This window comes from Oryctolagus cuniculus, chromosome X (assembly GCF_964237555.1).
Source record: "Oryctolagus cuniculus chromosome X, mOryCun1.1, whole genome shotgun sequence".
NCBI lineage: Eukaryota > Metazoa > Chordata > Mammalia > Lagomorpha > Leporidae > Oryctolagus > Oryctolagus cuniculus.
Window position 1 is genome coordinate 121,823,373 of NC_091453.1, and position 14,466 is coordinate 121,837,838.

The following is a 14,466-nucleotide window of genomic DNA, read 5'->3' on the forward strand; positions in this document are numbered from 1 at the left end:
AAAAGGAAACAAAGCTTTCCACTGTGTTTTGCCTTTCCTTAGAAAAGCTTTCTATGAAATGTACAGTCATTATGTAAGTAAAGTAAGAATTGCAGGAAAAACAGTATAAAAATGGGTTTTCTATTCCATCAGCAGAATCCATTTAATATCTTTAATAATTTTGTAATTTCTAAAGCTTTTCACACAAGGGCATTGTGGTTCTTCAGGTTGTTGCAAATATATCTTCAAAAGCAAAAAAATCTGGGGGCTAGTGCTGTGGCATAGCAGGTTAATCATTCACCTACGTTGCAGGCATCAAATATTGGCTCCTCCACTTCTGATCCGGCTCCTGCTAATCATCTGGGAAAGCAGTGGAAGATGACCCAAGTGCGTGGGTCCCTGTATCCTTGTGGGAGACCCAGAAGAATCCCCTGGCTCCTGGCTTCAGATGGGCCTAATTCCGGCCATTGCAGCCATCTGAGGAGTGAACCAGTAGATGGAAGACCTCTCTCTCTCTGTCTATATCTCTGCCTCTCAAATAAATAAATGAATATTAAAACAAAACAAAACAAAAGTCAGTCCTAATATAGAAGCTGTAATACAATTTTTTAACTTTTATTTAGTAAATATAAATTTCTAAAGTACAGCTTATGGATTACAATGGCTTCCCCCCCCATAACTTCCCTCCCACCCGCAACCCTCCCAACTCCTGCTCCCTCTCCCATTCCATTCACATCAAGATTAATTTTCAATTATCTTTATATACAGAAGATCAATTTAGTATATATTAAGTAAAGATTTCAACAGTTTGCACCCACACAGAACATAAATAGAGACAAAGAGGGGCATTATATAATGATTAAGGGATCAATTCAACAGGAAGATATCAAGATTATAAATGTATATAAATGTATACAGGGCACTGGTTTATTTAAAAGATATGTTAAGGGACTTAAAGGGAGACTTAGACTCCAATACAATAGTACTGGGGGACTTCAATACACAAATCTCAGAAATAGACAGATCAACAGGACAGAAGATCAACAAGGAAACAGTAGATTTAAACGACACTATAGCCCAAATGGATCTAACAGATACCTACAGAACTTTTCATCCTGCACTTAAAGAATTTACATTCTTCTCAGCAGTACATGGAACCTACTCTAGGATTGACCACATACTAGGCCATTGTTGCTGTTGATTTCTTCTGAGAGGATTCATTGTGAGAGGAGGAGCGTGGTGGGGGCAAGAGGTGCGGTGTCACCACACAGACCCCAGGTGTCGGGTGAAAGTGGGCCTGAGGCAAGCAGCCCACAGACTCATTTATTTCAGTTGCTACAGCTGTTTATCTAGCCAAGGCCAGCCAATCCGGTCAAGGGGCGGTCTATGCCCTAACCAATCACAGCCGGTTGCCAGGCAGTTTCCAAAGCCATCCAGTCAGAGCCTGTTGCCAGGCAGTTTCTGTTGTCAGCGGCCATCTGGGCATGACCTTTTCACCTCAGTGGCCATCTTGGCATGACCTTTTAACCTTCTCATTCCACCATAGGCCATAAAGCAAGTCTCAGCAAATACAAATCTTTAATGTTCACTACTATACTGTAAAGCACAAAAAATAACATCTTATTGAAACAGAGGCTAACATTTCATTGGGCAAGAAGTCCAACAGATTTTTTTTCTCTTCCAATCTGCATCTAATGGTGATATTTTATAGATTAGTTTCTAAACAGACACATTAAAAAATGATGGAAGCTACATTTTGCTCAGGAATGCTGTTATTCCTATACTACGTAGGTTGTTTGACAGTAGATATTAGTTTGCCAAACTTTAGATTGCATAATACTAAGTTCAGTTCTGTCTAGCTGGCTGTTTCCTCTTGCCCTGGAGACTCTGACAGCACCTACTGTTTAGAGAGCACCCTGTCACCTGTCCTTCCTTGCTCAAATTTGAATCCACTGTGGTAGAATCTTCATGTCCTTAAGATGCAAGGACTAGCAAAAAGCAACCCACAAAAGTACTGGATATCACAATGTGCTGTGTGATAAATTTTGTTACTTCTTTGATTTATATTGTTGATTTCAGGTGCTACTTTATTTGCTCATTTCTTAATCTGCCTTTTAATTTGTTTGCATTCTTTTCAACTTCCAGTCAACCTTCACACAGCCACTGTGAGTGGCAATCTGAAGGATATGAAAACCACCACCTACTGAAAGTTTTCCAACTTTCTGGAGCAAAGCTCCTGTACACCAGTTAGTTACTCTACCCATCACAATCTGGGTAGCTTCTGATTATCTTTCTACCATAGGTCCTGAGTTGTGGCCAAACACTCCATTCTGCCACTGGTGTCTTCTTGCATATCTAGTTAAATCCAGCACTTCCTAAGAGTTGTCATCACTTTCATAGTCTTGGGGAGGAGGGGTTCCAGGTCTCCATGATACCTCCCCACCTGCTCTTCTCTCCCCTGCACTTTTAGAATCTAATTCTTGCTTCTCTGAGTTGCATCTGTCACTGGAGGAAAAGCTGTGGAAGCCATGAAGTTCTTGTCTTCACATAACAAAGTATTCAGGCTTGAGACAGAGCCAAGTGATAAGGTTTTATTGGGGATAGGGGATCCGTCAGCATGGAAGGGACAGAGAAAGTGTGACCAGTCCCTCGGATTGGGGGAGAGCAAGGTTACGTGGTTGAGTGGAGAGAATACACCTGGGCAAACCAGGCAGGCGGCTCAGCAAAAAGGCAGAGCTGAGCCTGCAGACCGTTTGGACTCCTTGAGTTTTTAAGGGAGTCTGTTTAACCACCTCCTCCTCTCCTCCAGGACAAAGGATGGAGAGTCCTGGTTGGAAGGGTTTGTTGGGTGAAAATTAGCAAATTCCTCCCAGATTTGCTGGCTCAAGGCAGTTGGGCAGAGCTGTGGGCCTTCCCTTAGGGCATCTGTGAAGGTTTTATTTTCCCGTGTTATTAGCTCAGGTAACCCATTTGATCCTGAGGAGAGAATCCTCCTGGGAGCTTTCCTTGGGGGAAAAGCTGGGACTGATGTCGGGGATGACCCCCTAAAATCTAGATAAAACTGTGGCCCCTTAAAGTTCCCCAGAAGTGCCATCTGAGATGCCACATATGTTACCGGAATTTGGGGTGCCATATGATATCACCATATGCTTATTAATAAATCACCAATATTAATAAGCCCAGAGGGTTCTTGCCTAATATTTAGAGAATTCTAAATACCAGTATAAAAAAACAAGTCAGCATGGTACATTTTAGGCTTTTATTCAGTGAGAGAAATCATAGGAAAGTGAAAACTTTATCTAAGAGAGAGAGATAAATCTGGGTCCATACCGAGCACCAGGAACCAGCCACATGGAGGAGCATCTAGGCCAGGAAGCCTAGGGCAGGTGGCCTGAAGGCCATGCACCCTGGAGGCACAGGGCTACAGCAAGCCCCCTCCTGGCAAGAGGCCAGGGCAAAGAAGAGAAAGTTGGACACACCATGTCCTAGGCTTTTAACCCACTTCCAAAGGGGAGTGTTTAATTAATCTGATTGGCTGGTGGGCACCCAGGTGTGGCCAGGTAGGGGCATGAGGTCACACAGTGGCGTGGCGAAGGCGTGGTCTTCTAGCTCACAAACCTAATCGATTTTAACCTGTATGCCTGCCTACTTCAGTTTCACACTTGATGTTCACTACTGTATAACAAACGTATGTTGTGTTTACCTTCCATTTCGTGGTAATATGAAAGTAGCTATAGAAACTAATACAAATATTAAAGGCATAGATGTGTGAAAGAAAATCTGAATTATTGCTAGATTAGTGAAGAGTAAATGTTAGTTTCCACTGTTTTTTAGTGCTGTTGTTATTTATTTAAATGAAGATAAGGGGTTGGTTTGATCTGCAACCAATAAAAATTAGCATATCTAGAAATGAAATTGACCTCTCTTATCTCATGTGGCTTACATCTTGAGATGAAAGCATTCTATAGGGCAGCAGGAATAAAACACTTGGGCTTCCCTCTAAAAACTGGACAAACCAACACCATCTACAGTTCAATAGTACTGCTAGGTGCTACCAGAAATCACTCCTGGTTATAGCTTCTATGTTTAACATTGATCTCTAAAAATAGTAACTTGCTTTTTGACCTAATATCCTCAACAAAAACAAACACTTGCACTTGTGAATATTTTCTTGATAACTCTCTCCTCCCTTCTGATTGTGAATTATACCTCTGAATTCAAAGGATAGATTTTTAGTAAATGCACAATTTTCTCATTTTTCTCTACTTGCTACTTTTGAATTTTGCAGAGATTAAGTCTACTTTTCAAGAGATACATCCCAAATCAAGATTCTTGATAATAAAAATATTCCTAGTTATTTTATGTATGGATGCAGATTTAAAGAAAAAACAATAGACCCAGTAAAGTGCATGATGAAAGAAAAATCAGTGAGTATGAAACACTGAAGGAAATTTCAAAATATTAATAATGACAAAATAATATGGTGGCTTAGAAGCCAAAGCTAAAGTATTTTTATGAGAGTCATATTAATGGCCATGACCTACTGGTTAACTTTTTTCTCTCATTCCTAAACACAGTTGCATGAAATATTAATATTTTTATAAAAATTACTGAGTGAATGCATAAGCATCATTTTAATAACATGAAGCATGTGCAGGGATTCATTTACTGATTCCTTGGTGCCTTTTGACCTAGTTTAAATGTTTCCATTGTATTTAACAGCAGATGATTAACATTCACATTTAGAAATAACATTGGATTAACAGTTCTTGACACAAAATAAATCAATAAAAATTAAAACAAGGAAAACTGACAATTTCACTGAAAAGTAATTTTTGGTGACAAGAGTGTGACAAATATGAGAGCCGTTTCCAGTTAGTATAAAGCTGATAGGGATCTATTGAAAAAAATGATTTTGAATCCACATTATCATCTACCTGTACTTTGCTGTATGAAATATAACCTGATTTTAAAATGGCTGAAAAGTTTGTTATTATTCCACACTATCTAACTGTCATTCATAAAGTATTCTATTCTGAAAACTGGATAGGTGTCACTTTATTCTACAAGGTCTTGTTTGTGAAGCCACAGAATTATTTCCTCAACCAGATTTCTACAAAGTTTTAGACAACTAGAGTCCTTTAAAATAAAAATGCTTTGAGGTTTGATGGAAGTTTATTGTACTCTGGGAATTATTTCCTCAAAATCAGAAGCACGTCCAGAGTGGTAGCATGAGAATTTCCACAGATCCTCTCCCCAATAAAAGAAGAATAAATTGAAGAAAAAAAATAGTGTCACTGAAAGGTTCTAGAAATATTTCTAAGAGTATACAATAAATTGAGAAATATTTACTTGAGAAAATCTACTCAGTCTTGGGAAATAAAAGCAGGAGACACTGTGGCATTTCAGATACATACACACTGTTAGCTCATGTAACAAAATCTTTACTGTTGCCAGGTGCAGGCAAGAATAAAGGGTTGCTTCTCCCCACTCCACTCTCCATCTAGGTGTGATATAAGTCTCTGCTGGGAGAAAATGTTAACATTTCTTATTCCCTCAAGTTCCATGTTAGAAAAGCCCAAATCCAGGTGGGATTCCCTGTAAAAAAAAACTATTAAATAGAATAAGTATTTGAAATAAAAAATCTAATCTTGGAAGCAGCGCTGTGGCACAGTGGAGTAAGATGCTGCCTGCAGTGCCTGTGCTCTATCCTGGTGTCAGATCAAGACCTGGCTGCTCCAATTCCAATCCAGCCCCCTACTAATGTGGCTGGAAAAGCAGCAGAAAATGATCCAAGTCCTTGAACTTCTGCACCCACATGGCAGACACAGAAAAAGCTCCCAAATTCAGGCTTTGGCCTGGCCCAGCCTTGGCTGTTGTGGCCATTTGGAGATTGAACCAGTGGCTAGGAAATCTTTCTTTCTCTCTCTATAACTCTGCCTTTCAAACAAAAAAAAATAAATAAATATTAAGAAAAAACTAATCTCTCACCTTAAGACATTGTAAAAGGAAGAGAATATTAATTTTAATGCAAAAATAAGTAATGAAATAATAAAGATTAGATTGGAACATAATTAAGTAGAGAATAGGAAACTATGAGAATATCAATAAAACTAAAAGTATTTTCCTTAAAAAGATCAATAAAAGTGAAAAACATTATCTAGCATGACCAAGAAAAAATAGAGGAGAACCAACCAAATTACTAAAATGAGAAGTAAAGGATAAACTATTACTAAAAGCCTTATAGAAAAAGAAAGAAAGAATACAATGCTATAAACACTGTTTGCCAACAAATCACACGACTTAGATATTTTTAAACAATGAAGTAAAGATTTAATTTTACATCTAATGCTATAAAACCAATAGAAGAAAAGCATGAGATAAATGCTTCTAGGCATTGATTTTGTGAGGATTCATCTTATTCTTTGTTTGTGGATATGACACCAACAATGCAGGGAAAAAAAAAAAAAAACAAAAATAGATAAGTGGAACTGCATCAACCTAAAGTCTCTGACGAGTGAAAGAAGTATCTAACAGAATGAAAAAGATTTCTTTCAAGATCAACCATTTCTTGACATTCACTCACATCTTATTTTGATATTCTTAGAGGATACTTTGGATTCTACTTATTTATTTTTATTTATTTGAAAGAGAGATGGAGAGAAGTAGAGACAAAGATCTTACACCTTCTGTTTCACTCCAAAATGCCCACAACTAGTGTGAACTGAGTTAGGCCAAAGACAAAAGCCAGGTACTCAACTCAAGTCTCCCACCTAAGAGGAACAAATAAGATGATGGGTAATGTCATTCAGATGTATAGAAGCAAAATTCCCAAAAACATAAGAAAGAAAAATAAAGAAACAAAATAAAAGTACTTCACTATGTCCAAATAGTTTGTTCTAAAAATTATATCTTAATGAGTTATTTCAGTACCAAAAGCCATATCAGTGGGTTAAAAGTTTAAGTTATTGTGAATAAATCAGTAGATGGCAAAGAGATATTTAATAAAAACCTATGCCACTTCTTAAAAAAAAAGTTCTCATAAACTAACTGATGATTTTGTTTAAACACAATCAAGGATCTCTTAAAACTATGATGAATAGCATTTGTATCAAAGGAACTATAGAAATTTTCTGTTGCATATAAGATGAAGATTTTGCTAATCACCTATATAAATTACACTGTCAGGGAAGTTCTGATCAATGTAATCAAATTATGAAGAAATAAACTGTTTGAAAGAAAAAGGCATTATATTTAGCTGCATACACTATATTGTTGCTCCTCCACTCGCGGAGGAATGACACTGGACCCTGCGCTGCTCTCTTTGCCTGGCCCTTCCCGGGTTTGCTGCCGCTCCCCCCTGCCTCCGCGGAGTGGCGGCACCCCCACCACTTTCCCCGCTTCTGCGGAGGAGCAGCACACCGCTGGCCAGCTCTCTAAGGGGTTGCTCAGATGTTCCTCAGATGTTCCTGGTGCATGTTGTCTCTCTCCTCCTTTATAGTCCTCTTCCACCCATCCCAACTCTGCTACCCACACGCCGAGCACGCTGCTCTCCTCCAATCAGGAACAGGATCAGCTCCTGCAGCTTATCAGTCAAATTGGTGAGGCAGCTGTGTGGAAGTTGCTTATTCTCTCTCAGCGCCATATGGTGGGAGATCAGATGCATAGAATTAGTCTTAGCAGTTCCAGTAATTTAGTCTAGTCTCGGTTGCTCCCCACAGGTCCCCCTTTCTTTTTATTCTTTAAGGCGTTGATACGCGCCTGTCTTCGGTGCCCCATGGCACTTACTCTGCTCAGCTAGAGTTGCCCACAGGTGCTTATTGCCCTACCAATCAGGCAAACCAAATCCGGGTACTCTTATCGCCATGTTGTGGGGAGGCCTTTATTGGCGTTGATATGTGCCTGTGTTTGGTGCCCTGCGGCGCATACTCTGCTCTGCTCAGCTAGAGTTGCCCGCAGGTGCTTATCGCCTTACTAATCAGGCAGATCGAATCCGAGCCCTCTCATCACCGTGTTGTGGGGAGGCCTTTTTTATTTTTCGCTATTTCTCTCTATCTCCATGCATTCTATTTCTCTTATTTTACTTCTATCTCCCAGCATTCTTATCCCTCTTATCTGCGTGGCTTCCCGGCTCTGGGTGTGCTCCGTGGTCTCCACGGCCTCCGCGCTAGCCCCGCGCTTTCTCTCCGCTCGTGCCCCGCGCTCTCCGCGCTCGGCAGCTTCTGCGAATCACAGCCTAGCTTACGTTTCTGCTACAGTTTAGCTTCCATCTTTGTTCCCCGGGCTAATCTGACGATTCCCAACCTAGCTTACATCTCCGCTTCGGCCTACCCCTGCGGCTTCACCTTCCCCTAGCTTATATTTTTCTCTCTCCGGTACTTTTCCTAGCTTTCTTCCAGCAATATTTCTCTCTCATTTCTCCTAGCTTCTCCCCACAGTTCGTATCTGAGTCTAAGTTTTTTCTAGCTTTCACTTTCGCTTTCAATCTTAGATTTCTCCTAGCTTCTCCCCGCAGTCCGCATCTGAGTCTATGCCTAGGCTTTCGCTAGCTTCTTCTGGCACTTTTTCCATCCGGCTTTTCCCTAGGCTCTCCCTAGTCTCTCTCCAATATTTTCCCGCTTCTTCCCTCCTAGGTTTCATATCCGAGTCACAGCACCATTATGTCGCTCCCCCACTCGTGGAGGAACGACACCGGACTCTGCACTGTTCTCTTTGCACAGCCCTTCCCGAGTTTTCTGCCGCTCTCCCCCTCACAGAGGAATGATGCCATCCCGGGTTTGCTGCCGCTCCCCCCCGCCTCCACGGAGGGGCAGCACCCCCGCTGCTTTCCCCACTTCTGCGGAGGAGCAGCACACCGCTGGCTGGCTCTCTGAGGGGTTGCTCAGATGTTCCTCAGATGTTCCTGGTGCATGTTGTCTATCTCCTCCTTTATAGTCCTCTTCCACCAATCCCAACTCTGCTGCCCACACGCCAAGCACACTGCTCTCCTCCAATCAGGAGCAGGATCAGCTCCTGCAGCTTATCAGTCAAATTGGTGAGGCAGCTGTGTGGAAGTTGCTTATTCTCTCTCAGCGCCATATGGTGGGAGATCAGATGCATAGAATTAGTCTTAGCAGTTCCAGTAATTTAGTCTAGTCTCGGTTGCTCCCCACATATATAATATTTTCTACCTAAATGTTTCAAGAAATTAAGAGGGGCCAATGCTGTAGCTTAGTAGGTTAAGCCTCCACCTGCCACACCAGTATCCCCTATTGGCACCGGTTCTAGTCCCGGCTGCTCTTATTCCAATCTAGCTCTCTGCTACGGTCTGAGAAAGCAGTAGAAGATGGCCTAGATGCTTGGGCCCCCAGATGCTTGGGCCACATGGGAGACCTGGAAGAAGTTCCTGGCTCCTGGCTTCAGATCAGGCCGTGGCAGCCATTTGGGGAGTGAACCAGCAGATGGAAGACCTCTCTCTCAGTCTCCACCTCTCAATGTCTGTAACTCTCTCTCTCTCAAATAAATGAATAAAATCTTAAAAAGTTTAATTAAGAAAAAATCTTAGAACTACTACTAAAATGTATATTCTGGTTGTATACATAAAAATCATTTAAAGCAGTGTAGAAGTGTCGCTCCCCCTCTTCGTGGAGGAGCAACACAGGACCCTGCGCTGTTCTTTCGTCTGCTCGGCCCTCCCCGGGTTTGCTGCTGGTTCTTCCCGGGTTGGCTACTATCCCTTCCACCTCCGTGGAAGGGCAGTTCCCCCTGGCCGCATTCCCCACTTCCGCAGGGGAGCGGCACACCGCCGGCCGGTTCTCTCGGGGGCTGCACGGGTTCCCTTAGATGTTCCCCATAGATGTTTCTGGTGCATGCCGTCTCTCTCCTCCTTTATAGTCCTCCTCCGCCAATCCCAACTCGGCTGAGTACGCTGCTCTCCAATCAGGAGCAAGTCCTACAGTTAATTGGTTGAACTGGAGGCAGCTGTGCGGAAGCTGTTTACTTCTCTCCCAGCGCCATATTGTGGGAGAGCAGATGCATAGAATAAGTCCTAATTCGAGCAACTCAGTCTAGTCCGGATTGCTCCCCACAGATCCCCCTTTCTTTTTATTTTTTGGCGTTGATACGCGCCTGTCTTCGGTGTCCCGCAGCACACACTCTGCTGTACTTGCTAGAGTTGCCACAGGCTCTTACAAGTCCTATCAATCAGGAAAACCGAATCCGGGTCCTCTCTTCGCCATTGTGAGGAGGTTTTTAGGCGCTGATGCGTGCCTGTGTTCGGTGCCCTGCAGCGCATGCTCTGCTCTGCTAGAACTGCCTGCAGGTGTTTACAAAACCTATCAGGCAAACCGAATCCAAGCCTTCTCATTGCCGTATTGTGGGGGAGACTTATTAGTGTTGGTTTGTGCCTATCTTCGGTGACCTGCAGCTCATACTCTGGTCGAGCTTTGCTGGCGCTTACCGCCTTAAATCAGGCAGACCGAATCCAAGCCTTCTAATTGGCATGTTGAGGGGAGGCCTTATTTTTCTCTATTTCTCTATCTCCGGGCATTTCTATTTCTCCCATTTTACTTCTGTCTGCCAACATTCCTATTTCTCTTTTACTTCTAAACTTCTGTTTCTCTTATCCCCGCAGCTTTCCGGCACCTCGCCCTGCCGGCGGGTTCCCGGCTCTGCGCCGCTTCAGCCCGTGCGCCTCTCTCATCTGCGCAGCTTCCCGGCTTTGCGCGGCTCTGGCTTCGCGCGCTCCGCGGTCTCCACGCTTAACCCTTTCGCGTCTGAACCACGGCCTACGCCAGCGTTCCCTATCTATTCACGCCCCGTGCTCTCTCTGCACTCGGCGGCTTCCGCGAGTAACACAGCGTAGCTTGCGTCTCCGCCACTAGGATTCAATCTAAGTTCCCCGGGCTAGCCTGGTGAATTCAACCCAGCGTACGTCTCCGCCCCACGATTTGGCTTCCCGTCCTTTGCTCCCCGGGCTAATCAGACGGATCCCAATCTGGCTTGCGTCTCAGCTTCTGGTTTTAACTTTTCGCCCCCTATTCCCGGGCTAACTTGAGAATCCCAAAGTGGCTTTCGTCTCCGCCTCGGCCTGCCCCCCGCGGCTTCAATTTCCCTAACATTTTTCTCTACCCGGTATGTTTCCCCAAGCTTTCCTCCAACAATATTCCTCCCTCATTTCTCCTGGCCTCTCCCCACAGTCCGCGTCCGAGTCTGTTTGTTCTAGCTTTCACTTTCGCTTTCGACCTTAGAGATTCCTCCCAGCTTCCCCCCGTAGTCCGTATCCGAGTCTATGCCTAGGCTTTCAATAGCTTCTTCCGGCACCCTTTTCGTCCGGCTTTTCCCTAGGCTGTTTGCTAGTCTCTCTCTCCGGTATTTTCCCTAGGCTGTTTGCTAGTCTCTCTCTCCGATATTTTCCCAATTCTTCCCGTTTCTTCCCTCCTAAGTTTGCTATCCGTCCTAGATTTCCTATCCGAGTCACGGCACCATTATGTCGCTCCCCCTCTTCGTGGAGGAGCAACACAGGACCCTGCGCTGTTCTTTCGTCTGCTCGGCCCTCCCCGGGTTTGCTGCTGGTTCTTCCCGGGTTGGCTACTATCCCTTCCACCTCCGTGGAAGGGCAGTTCCCCCTGGCCGCATTCCCCACTTCCGCAGGGGAGCGGCACACCGCCGGCCGGTTCTCTCGGGGGCTGCACGGGTTCCCTTAGATGTTCCCCATAGATGTTTCTGGTGCATGCCGTCTCTCTCCTCCTTTATAGTCCTCCTCCGCCAATCCCAACTCGGCTGAGTACGCTGCTCTCCAATCAGGAGCAAGTCCTACAGTTAATTGGTTGAACTGGAGGCAGCTGTGCGGAAGCTGTTTACTTCTCTCCCAGCGCCATATTGTGGGAGAGCAGATGCATAGAATAAGTCCTAATTCGAGCAACTCAGTCTAGTCCGGATTGCTCCCCACAAGAAGTAGTAACAAAAATGTAAAATGTTTAGTAATATGTTTAAAAAATTAATTATGGGGCTGGCATGTTGTGCCACAGTAGGTTCAGCATCAACTTGCAATGCCTGCATCCTGGAGTTGCCTAATTAGTTGGTGATCCAGTTTCCTTCTGGTGCACCTAGGCAACCATTTGGAAAATTCTCTGGAGTCAGTGGACACCTGCCACCCACATAGGAGACCAAAATGAAGTCCTGGGCTCCCAGGTTTGGCCTGGCCCATCTTTAACTGTTGCAGCAATTTGGGGAGTGAACCAGTGAATGGAAGACCTCTTTCTTTCTTTATCTTCATCTCTCCCTGTCATATGGCCTTTCAAATAATAAGTAATCTTTTTAAAGAGTGAATAATCTTTATGCATAACTTTGTTTGAATACTGACTTAAGGTGAGTTCCTGACATGGAGAAACAGAATACTTTAAAGCTTTCAATTCTTCTCTAAATAATTTATAAGTAAAGAAATCACAATAGAAACCTTAAAACCATTTCAGAAATAACAAAACTGTTCTAAGATTATCTGGAAAAATGATTAAATAATTCTTAGCCATAGTCAAGAATCAACAAAATAGAACTTGCCATTCAAGATATTAAAATAAGGAAATTTCAATATTAGAATACAGCTGTAATTTATCTAGTAGTAGAGAGGAACAACAAGAACATGCATTAAATGTACCATCATTCAATAGTAATAAAAGAATGACATTTAAAAACATAAGCTGTGCTTTTTCAGTGGGAAAATAGACAAAAACAGTGGTAAAGAATAAATAGGGTGTTGATGAAAGATGGAGGAAATAGGCTTTCATCAACACTGATCTAAGAAATTTAACAGCTCACAGAGTTCATGGAAAATGCATATTATGAAGAGACTATAGATGCATTTCAAAAATTTTGCAGCAAAATAAATTTGTCTTTTCATTCATTTTCCCATAAATTTTGAACCTCCATATCTAGTTGAAGTTTGAAATATTGCAGACCCTTTGGCAGAAATACCTCCTGTTACAGCCCTTGATGTGGTACATATATATTTAAAAAAAAAAACTGTATAAAGGGCCTGAGAGATACTGAATTCCCAAGAAAGAACATTTTGGAACCATTCAGCCTATGAGTAACAGTTTATTTCTCCAGCTGTTGAGAGGGTTATCAATCAAAAATAGAAACCTACAATATATCCATACATAATATCTCAGAAGGATTTCCACCTTGAGACTTACTTCATCTTGCCATAAATGTTTAAGCTTCTGATTTGTTATGCTAATTTAGAGGCAGAGAGAAGGAGACAGAGTCAGACAGACATGTAGAGAGATCTTCTATCTACTTTTTCACTCATTAAATTTCCACAACCACGGGGCTGAAACCGGAAGCTGGAAACTCAATCCAGGTGTCCCACGTGAGTTACAGTGAGCCAACTATTTGAACCATCACCTGCTGCCTCCCAGGCTGTGAGTTAGAAAAATACACCAATCAAGATTTGGGCCATGAATTCAGGCACTCTGATGCCAGACATGTGTGCCCTCAAGAGGTGTCTTAACCACAAAGTCAAATGCTTACCCCTGAACTTACAGTTTTAATAAAATAAAAAACCACAATTATGTAAGAAATCACTTTTGTTTCTAGTCCCTTCAAGTAATGCAGGTCAGCATTGAAAGTGTTAAGAAAACAACATTATTAGCATTTCTCTTCATTTTTAGATGCTTGTATAATGTCATCAATTTCTAGATGACAATTCTTGGAAAGCCTTGCTTTTGACATTTTATTCTCTGTTTGAAACAGATAAATAAATCCATCCCACTTCTGTCAAAAAATCGCATTCTTCTAAACTTTTAACTCCTGGAAGAAAGAAAATTAGAATGAAAAATTTGTAAGTTCATACTGACAGTAAATTTGCCATATTGAAATAAATGAGAATTAGATTTGCTTAATGACATTTCTATACAGATATGTGGTGGTTCTTCTATTTATTATCATTAATTACCCGCCATTTTTGAACAAAATATCAATTTCTTAGAAGAAGGGCTCGAAATGCATTTTGATGTGGTTAAATATCAAGCTTTATTTTGCATGGCTATAAACTTCCTAAGTAAGTTTAGACAAATCTAGAGCGGTGATATGCTAAAAATGTCTATCTATAACTATTGCTATTGTGCTTTTAATTCTGTAACTCTTGATATCAGTGATCCATAAATTTCTGGACATTGAAGCCATGTTTGGGTCACTATGGATTTAATTTAAACATTTTAGACTGAAACTAACCAGTTTGTTTCAGATAAGGTCCATTAGCCAAAGAACTTTCCTCTCAAAGTAATCAGGTACAATTCCAGCTTATGCTTGAGTTGCTTAAGTTCTCTTGGAATTATTCAAAAAAGCCAATCATAGTCTCCTGCTGAAACCAAACAGCACCCTACTGTCTCAATCCAACATAGTCTCCTTCCCACAGTCCCTGGTTGTTTACTCTGTTCTCAAGAGCAGCCCACTTGTATCACTATGTGTCATACAGTGTCCTCATCGGGGTATTTGTGACTAATACAC

The 14,466-nt window shown here is 42.2% G+C and overlaps 1 pseudogene; it reads right to left on the reverse strand.

Moving 5' to 3' along the window:
* Window positions 1–1,953: 1,953 nt before the first annotated feature.
* LOC100347347 (FUN14 domain-containing protein 1 pseudogene) lies at window positions 1,954–13,156 on the reverse strand (annotated as a pseudogene).
* Between the last annotated feature and the right edge of the window lie 1,310 nt (window positions 13,157–14,466).